The sequence below is a fragment of the Lolium rigidum genome, chromosome 1, assembly GCF_022539505.1.
Source record: "Lolium rigidum isolate FL_2022 chromosome 1, APGP_CSIRO_Lrig_0.1, whole genome shotgun sequence".
In the NCBI taxonomy this organism is placed as follows: domain Eukaryota; kingdom Viridiplantae; phylum Streptophyta; class Magnoliopsida; order Poales; family Poaceae; genus Lolium; species Lolium rigidum.
This window is the reverse complement of record NC_061508.1, coordinates 179,597,744-179,607,577: the sequence shown is the minus strand read 5'-3', so window position 1 is coordinate 179,607,577 and position 9,834 is coordinate 179,597,744.

Here is a 9,834-nt window from a genome sequence, read left to right as displayed (position 1 = left end):
ATCGCGCCAGTTACGCGAAGTGCAGAGACGACGGAGCTGCAGCGGTAGTTGGCGGAGACGACGGATCCCGCCGGCGATGCACTACCGGGAGTACTTTGAACTTTTGAAGATCCGCCGCACTACGGTACTGTTCACGCATTTATTTTTCTTCTCTCGAGCAATCATGTCTCTGTTCGTTGTGGTGCTGCTCGTGGAGGTGATGGTGGGCGCAGAATCAAGATGAGTTTTCTAGGTTTTAGTGGTTGAAATCATGGGGAAATAGTGGAAGTAGCAAGCCCAGGTGGTTTGGTTTAGTTTTTGAAGTTGTTTAGGAAGAGGAAAAGGGAAGAAAAGACGTCAAATGTTGAAGCTACAGAAAGTGAAACTAGAGGAAGAGCACAAAGTGCTATACTGATCTGAATGAACAAATCTCTGACCAGGACGCACAAGCTATTCCCCTCAGTCAGAATGCACCAGTGTTTGAAGACATATAGTAGCTCCGTGGATAATTTATTGCTTTTTCTCTTCACTCTTCTTATTATTCATGGAACCTTGTTATTTCCAAAGTTGATATATTTAAATAGTCATGAGTCCTACAAAATTTCAGTTTATATATTTATGTATCCATGTGTCCTAGATTTAAATGTTAAAATGTGTCAATATCATGAACATGTCGAAATTGTTGCTTTTTTTCCTCTCAGTCAAAATGCAGCAACAAAACACATGTAGTTGTTGCTCTTTTCACAATTTTGGGTGGAGGCTGGATGCTTCTGGTGATGTTGCTATTTACACCGGATAAAAAATTAGTGGTCAATGTGAAGTTACAACTTGGGAATTTCAGGGTTTTTTTGAGTAGCGAGTTCAATCTGATACTGCCATTACCTTGGTAGCAACAGTATACTGCCATTGCCTTGGTAGAAATACTGGACAATGTGCAATAGTAAACTACCAGTAGTGGACACCAATTTATTTGTTTCAATTCTTCTTCTTTTCTCTGTACTGGATGCACAATTTACTTATTTTCTGTCCTGGATTTGAACCATGCACATTATACTACCAATTAGCTTGGCCAATGTGCTTTAGGAACTGAAGAAGTGTGCCATAGTAAGAAAGATGTACACAAGCAGATTGTGCAAGCAATGTTTCAGAACATTTCATATTCATCATATTGCATCAAATTTTACATAGATACATCGGTACATAAGCTGATACAACAATTCAGTAGCTAATTGTACCAGAGACACTACAAAAGCTGCTCCTACAAACACACATTATTTTGCATCTTCTTCCTCGCCTGAAACTTGTGCACATCATCTTCTTCAGTACCAAAATGCAGCTTCCATGGCCTGCAGTCCACATGTCGGGATTCGGGCATCATGGCGCCGGTGCTGATGGCACCATCGGTAGCCTGGCATCGAGAGGACCCTGGAGGATACGAAATTGAGTTTCCAGGCTCAGCTTTGGGAGCTTCGGTCTCCAGCGCATCCCGACGCCTACAACCAGCCCCTCCGCGAGCAGGTGCAGCAAGTCTCGCCGCCCGACAAGACGGCGCTGCCTCCATGCCTGCCCGACGCAACGGCGCCGCCTCCTTGTCCGCCCGACGCGACGGCGCCGCCTCCTTGTCCGCCCGACGCGATGGCGCCGCCTCCTTCCCCGCCCGACGCGATGGCGCCGCCTCCTCCGGCGCCGGACGCGACGACGTCGCCTCCACCGCAGCCATACGCCTTCCGCGAGCAGCTGCTGGGGACCTGCCCGTACTCTCGACGGAATCCTCCGATCCCTGCCCGTACTCTCCAGCGAGTCCTCCAATCGTGGCGAGGCTGGTCATGGCGATGCGGGTCGTGGATGGTTCGTTGGGGAAATCTCAGAGGAATTGGGAATTTTGTTCGTGGCCAATCAGCGTTTTGGTGAAGGTTACAGGGGGTTTCTACAATTATTTCTGCCACCGTGGCGCACACGCGTAGCCAGCAGAGGACTCCAGGACCTAAACCACTCCGACTTGCAAGTTTAGGTACCACCAGTGTCCACTTTGCAAGAAGTGGGACTAAAACGCAACTTAGCTGCAAGTTGTGCTACCAAATGTGTTAATACCTCTTCATTAAACTAGGGCATGATCATGCAAAGTGACCACACCATTTTCTTGCCGAAACAATTAGTGTAAGTCAAAAGTGAGCTATTGGAGTTGGAAATAACTAAATATCTGTTTTGGTTGATTTTTAAGATTTAAATGAATGTGCAAAAGTTCCTGACTTCATCTTTTTGTCACTTTACTTCTACAACAGATCTTACAGTGAGACCAGTGGCAAGTTGTAGATCTTTGCCATAGCTTTCCAACAATATGAAATTTGTTAAATTTGACCAAGCGAAACAGATTCTATGGATTTTCAAAGTGGGAGCCAGTATTGAATTTAAATGGATTTGGAAAATTCAGATTTGAATTACTGGGCTGCGGGGAAAGCTAACTGGGCTGCAACCAAATAAACAGCCCAAGTCCAGCCCACCACGCGTCCACGCACGCATGGGCTGTCTGACGGTGGGCTCCACCCGTCAGTCACTCATAACGCCTGAAACGGTACGAGCGATGCGGTGCGTTAGATTAGAACGGGATCGGACGGTGCAGGGTCATCGTCATCTCCGGCGAGATCGAGTCACTGGCGCGGCGAGGTAGGGGGTCGGCGATCTCACCGTGGCTCCAGCTAGGGTTGGCAGTGTGCATGATGAAGTTGTAGACGACGGCGAGGCAGCCTCGTAGAAGCGGCGGAGCTCGAGGTGGCCCGGATCGACGGCGATTTCACCAGGGCTTCCGCGGCTCCGATCGTCCAATTGGAGCTGCTCCGGCGTCGATTGAGGTGGCTAACGGTGCGAGGAGAAGCAGTGGAGGATGGTGGTCATGGTGGTGTGCTGGGGTTGCTCGGGGAAGTCCTCTATTTATAGGAGGGAGAGTGTGCTGCGGGGCAGGGCGAGGGTCGTCGTGGGCGCGGCGTCTCCTGTGAGCTATGGAGCTAGGCGATGACGCCGCGGTGATCGCGACGGTACGGCGAATCTCCGAGCGTCTATGGTGCGTCAATGCGAGGCGTCCGGTGGTCGGGCGAGCGCGTGTACTCCCGCGGGCATGGCGGAAGGAAGCATCCTCTCCGGCGGCGGTAGGCGCTAGGGGGTGACCCCAGGGTGTTCGGCGAGCTCCACGTGACGAGACAAGTACCAGGGCGAGCGGAGGTGGTCGGGGTACGGCGGGGTACGGCGGACGACGCGTGCCCGTGTCGCGCGCGTCCGTGCACTGGTGACGTCGCCATGCCGTTGGCGGCTTACCTGGAGCGTCGTCGACGCGCTCCGTCCGGGTCGTGTCGGCGTCCTCTCGTTCAACGGTGGGTACGGGCGATCTCAGGAGATCAAGGGCGAGCTGTTTGGCAAGGTGGCGCGGGCTGGAGAGCTAGGGAGAGAGAGGTGGTGCGTCGAGGTGGAACGTAGCCGGCATGGCCATGGCCACGCCATGTTTGGCCGTGTCCATGGTGTCTCCATGCGTGGGCTAGGTAGGGTGGGGTCCAGGGGTCATAGCTGGGTCGAGTGGTGGTCAAGAGAGGGCAGGGTTTGATCAAATTTTGAAAATAGATGATCTTGCCAAAGTTTCAAAGTCTCCACTTGGCTTGCTCCTAACTTTTGATCCAAGAAGATTTTGATGTGGTGATCTTTACAGAAGTTGTTCACCTTGTTGTGTACTAAGATGACATGCAAAGAGTTTGGAGAATTTGGTTTGAAAAACTTGAATTGCAAAGGCTCAAAGTAGGGACCAGATTATAAATGGCAGTTTTGACCATTATCCTATGTGATCCCATTTTGAGTTTGGATTTGAGTTGTTTTGTGTTTCTTTGATTCCAAAAGTTGTACTAAGTGTTTAGTAACATAATACAACTAATGGTGAAGACCAAAAAGGTCTAGGGCAAAGATTTGCAAAAATGGCATAAACCATATGTGAGGGTTTTAGGGTTTTCTTATTTGATTTCTTTCTCTTTTACTTTATTTGGTTTGTGATCTTCTAATGATCACTTGAGGGTTTTAGAGATTATCACAACAACATAATAACAATCATCATGGCATATCACTCAAATGCACAAGTCCTATGCATGGCACTATATGCAGGAAAAGTTTTTGTTGGTTCTGAAATTTGGATCTCTGGAATTCCTCTTCTCTCTTTTATTGAAATTTGGGATGTTACAACTTCCAATGCAGCTTTCACCTCCACGCTAGTTTAGTGGGCATGAGTCCCCAAACATAATGGAACATTTGCTTTCGTTAATTAGCTGACATGTGCTTGACGCATATTTTTTAAAACTTACTTGACTCGAATTACTTGGTCACTTGGGCCTTAAAAAACAATAAACTGTCATCTGCGAACCCCAGCATGTCTTATAAAATCCCAATCCACCTTGTCTTATGTTTTGAATAGATATAACTTGTAAGCACAGAAATTCTTTGACACATTTGTGTTATTCTCACTGAAGTGCAGGCATTCAAAAGCAACAAGAGCATTATCTGTGATTAATGACCGTAAGGATGTTGTTTGGTTGCGAGAGCAAACTAATTGTTAATATTAGTCTCTCGATCAATTTATACAAGATTGTGCTTGCAATTTAGGGTGTGATGTTTGATTGTGCCTTAGCAATTGTTTTGATGCTCTCTTGATTTATCTGTGTCGTGGTTTTACTTACTAGGCCAGGGAAAGCAATATAAGCAAGAAGCTTTCAAAGATGCCTCCAGCAGTTTTAATACTGTAAAAGCCGCAGACAAACAAGGGCATTTTGGCATCTCTGCCAAAGGAGATTCAGATATTGATGTCGTATGATAAGCAACCTCAGTCCTCCCCTCCTCTCAACAGCTAAGGTATGTGTTGTTTTATTGCAGTCGCAACTAATTGTTATCATGCTATATACGCATTGGAAGAAGTACCGCGAAGACCAAAGGCTCCTCTGTGACTTTTACAGAAAAGTGGCGGTATTTACACGCTGCATTCCTTTGCCTCCCTTTACTGTTTATAAAGCTGTTATTTCTCATAAATTTTCATTCTTATGCATGTTCTTCCATATCTGTAGGGTAAATTTTCAATGGACACGAAGCAGTCACCAATAAAAGGTGCATGCAATAAGCATCTTCAGAATGACATGGAAAATCTGATAAGTCAAGACCTGTATTGTTTACATAATGATAGAGTACACAGTTCCATCAACAAGTTGGATGGGTATTTACTATGTAGCTTGTATTTTCCTGAACGCATGCGCCGATCCTTTAAATCACTGATTGCGTTCGTACATGTTTGACATAGATAGTTAATATATGTAACTCGTGGTATCATTTCCATGATGCTCACTTTGCCAAGAAGGTACATTTCTTAGTTCTACGATGGATAGCTCAGGTGCGTTTTAAACTAAATTCCTGTTTTTGGTAGGTAGCTGTTTGTAGGAGCTTTTGTGCACATCGTTGCTTGCACAAAAGTCTGCAGATTCTTTCTGCAATATAGATGCTCTGCATCTAACTGCTCTAAATAATGATTAACTTGCACATCAACATATAACATTGCGCACATTATTGATTATTCACAAAATCCTTTATAGAATCTATAAGCTGGCTGCATGTATGTGTTTGTTTTCAGGGAGACTCGTACATAGATAAACAACCAAGTCATGTGGATCTGTTCAGGGAGACACACCGCAACCAAGGCCGACCGCGAAGCATTCAATGAGTTATCGCTGAAACTAAGCTTATACTTTGCTTCATCTAACACCAATCTATCTTCTCGCCTTTATTGCTAAACAAGCCTAAGATTGAAAAAGAGATGTCTCAACCAGCTCGATCAAATCCGAGCACCCAACCTGATTTACTGGAGACCGGGCCGAGGGGAAAAGGGGACTGATACGTCTCAAACGTATCTATAATTTCTTATGTTCCATGCTACTTTTATGATGATACTCACATGTTTTATACACATTATATGTCATTATTATGCATTTTCCTTCACTAACCTATTGACGAGATGCCGAAGAGCCGATTGCTGTTTTCTACTGTTTTTGGTTTCGAAATCCTAGTAAGGAAATATTCTCGGAATTGGACGAAATCAACGCCCGGGGGCCTATTTTTCCACGAAGCTTCCGGAAGACCGGAGAAGTAACGAAGTGGGGCCACGAGGTGGCCAGACAACAGGGCGGCGCGGCCCGGGTCCCGGCCGTGCGGCCCGGTGTGTGGGCCCCTCGTGACGCCCCTTGACCTGCCCTTCCGCCTACTTAAAGCCTTCGTCGCGAAACCCCGCGCACCGAGAGCCACGATACGGAAAACCTTCCAGAGACGCCGCCGCCGCCAATCCCATCTCGGGGGATTCAGGAGATCGCCTCCGGCACCCCGCCGGAGAGGGGAATCATCTCCCGGAGGTCTCTTCATCGCCATGATTGCCTCCGGATCGATGTGTGAGTAGTCCACCCCTGGACTATGGGTCCATAGCGATAGCTAGATGGTTGTCTTCTCCTCATTGTGCTATCATGTTAGATCTTGTGAGCTGCCTATCATGATCAAGATCATCTATTTGTAATCCTTCATGTTGTGTTTGTTGGGATCCGATGAATATTGAATACTATGTCAAGTTGATTATCAATCTATCATATATGTTATTTATGTTCTTGCATGCTCTCCGTTGCTAGTAGAGGCTCGGCCAAGTTGATACTTGTGACTCCAAGAGGGAGTATTTATGCTCGATAGTGGGTTCATGCCTCCATTAAATGCTGGGACAAGTGATGAGAAAGTTCTAAGGTTGTGGATGTGCTTGTTGCCACTAGGGATAAAACATCGATGCTTTGTCTAAGGATATTTGTGTTGATTACATTACGCACCATACTTAATGCAATTGTCTGTTGTTTACAACTTAATACTGGAGGGGGTTCGGATGATAACTCTGAAGGTGGACTTTTTAGGCATAGATGCATGCTTGGATAGCGGTCTATGTACTTTGTCGTAATGCCCCGATTAAATCTCATAGTACTCATCATGATATATGTATGTGCATTGTTATGCCTTCTTTATTTGTCAATTGCCCAACCGTAATTTGTTCACCCAACATCTGCTATCTTATGGGAGAGACACCACTAGTGATCTGTGGACCCCGGTCCTATTCTTTACATCCGAAATACAATCTGCTGCAATTGTTCTTTACCGTTCTTTGCAAACAACCATCATCATCCACACTATACATCTAATCCTTTGTTTACAGCAAGCCGGTGAGATTGACAACCTCACTGTTACGTTGGGGCAAAGTTCTGTGATTGTGTTGTGCGGGTTCCACGTTGGCGCCGGAATCCCTGGTGTTGCGCCGCACTACACTCCACCACCATCAACCTTCAACGTGCTTCTTGGCTCCTACTGGTTCGATAATCTTGGTTTCTTACTGAGGGAAAACTTACTCACTGTGCACATCACACCTTCCTCTTGGGGTTCCCAACGGACGTGTGTCTCACACGCATCAAGACTCGTTTTCACGGCGCCGTTGCCGGGGAGATCAAGACACGCCGCAAGGGAGTCTCCCACTTCCAATCTCTTTACTTTGTTTTTGTCTTGCTTTACTTTATTTACTGCTTTGTTTGCTTCTTATATCAAAAACACACAAAAATTTAGTTGCTAGTTTTACTTTATTTACTGTCTTGTTCTCTATATCGAAAACACAAAAAAATTAGTTGCTAGCTTTACTTTATTTACTGTCTTGTTCTCTATATCGAAAACACACAAAAAATGTTACTTGCATTTACTTTATTTAGTTTGCTTTATTTACTACTGTTAAAATGAATACTCCTAAGAACACTAAGTTGTGTGATTTCACTAGTTAGGCATAATGGACAACAATGAGCTTCTTATTCTATTTCCTGAGTTAAGACATGGATCGTTTGATGCGAAAATTGAAAAACCTATGGAACCTTATTTGCATGCTGGTAGTAATATTAGTATGAACGCTTTGAACACCATTGTTGATAATGATATAGAAAGTTCTAAGCTTGGGGAAGCTGGTTTTCATGATCTTTTCAGTCCCCCAAGCATTGAGGAGAAAATTTTCTTTGATGATACTTTGCCTCCTATTTATGATGATTATAATGATAGTGGTCTTTTGGTGCCACCTACTATGGAGAGTAAATTTAATTATGATTACAATATGCCTCCTATATTTGATGATGAGAATAATAATAATAGCTACTTTGTTGAATTTGCTCCCACTATAATTAATAAGAATGACTATGCTTATGTTGGGAGTAGTAATTATTTTATGCATGAGACTCATGATAAGAATGCTTTATGTGATAGTTATATTGTTGAGTTTGCTCATGATGCCGCTGAAAGTTATTGTGAGAGAGGAAAATATGGTTGTAGAAGTTTTCATGTTACTAAAACACCTCTCTATATGCTGAAATTTTTGAAGTTACACTTGTTTTATCCTTCTATGCTTGTTGCATCATGCTTCATGAATTTTTTTATTTACAAGATTCCTATGCATAGGAAGCATGTTAGGCTTAAATTTGTTTTGAATTTTCTTCTTGATGCTCTCTTTTCCTTCAACTCTTATTTCTTGCGAGTGCATCATTAAAACTGCTGAGCCCATCTTAATGGCTATAAAGAAAGCACTTCTTGGGAGATAACCCATGTCATTATTTTACTTCTGCACTTTGTTTTATATTTGAGTCTTGGAAGTTTTTATTACTGTAGCAACCTCTCCTTATCTTTATTTTATTGCATTGTTGTGCCAAGTAAAGTCTTTGATAGTAAAGTCAATACTAGATTTGGATTACTGCGCAAAAATAGATTTTTTGCTGTCACGAATTTCGACCTGTCTCTCTGTAGGTAGCTCAGAAAAATATGCCAATTTACGTGCGTGATCCTCAGATATGTACGCAACTTTCATTCAATTTGGGCATTTTCATCTGAGCAAGTCTGGTGCCACTTTAAAATTCGTCTTTACGAACTGTTCTGTTTTGACAGATTCTGCCTTTTATTTCGCATTGCCTCTTTTGCTATGTTGGATGAATTTCTTTGTTCCATTAATGTCCGAGTAGCTTTGTGCAATGTCCGAAGTGTTAAGAATGATTATGTCACCTCTGAACATGTGAATTTTTGATTATGCACTGACCCTCTAATGAGTTTGTTTCGAGTTTGGTGTGGAGGAAGTTTTCAAGGGTCAAGAGAGGAGGATGATACAATATGATCAAGGAGAGTGAAAGGTCAAAGCTTGGGGATGCCCCCGTGGTTCATCCCTGCATATTTTAAGAAGACCCAAGCGTCTAAGCTTGGGGATGCCCAAGGCATCCCTTCTTCATCGACAACTTATCGGGGTTCCTCTAGTGAAACTATATTTTTATTCCGTCACATCTTATGTGCTTTACTTGGAGCGTCTGTTTGTTTTTGTTTTTGTTTTTGTTTTTGTTTGAATAAGATCGGATCCTAGCATTCTTTGTGTTGTGGGTATACTTCATGGGTGTACCATCGACAGTGCCTAGATCCGGCAAGCCCGGGTGGCCCACAGATGGTGATGAGGCATGTGGCCCATCGGGTGGCCCAGTTGCTGTTGATCCTGACGGAGGATGTCCGGCCCAGGAGCAGGGAGCCGGATCCGACCGACTTCTGGAGGAACCCGGATCCATGAAGGCCCAGTAGGAACCCGGATCCGGGACGACGAATAGAGGGAGGCGGATCCTTGACGTACACGGCAAGACATTGTACCGTAGTTAGGAAACCTGTATCCAGGTAGGACTCTCCATGTAAACCCTAGATCAGTGCGCCTTTATAAGCCGGATCCTGGGAGCCCCTAGAGGCACAACGACAACTCATTGTAACATC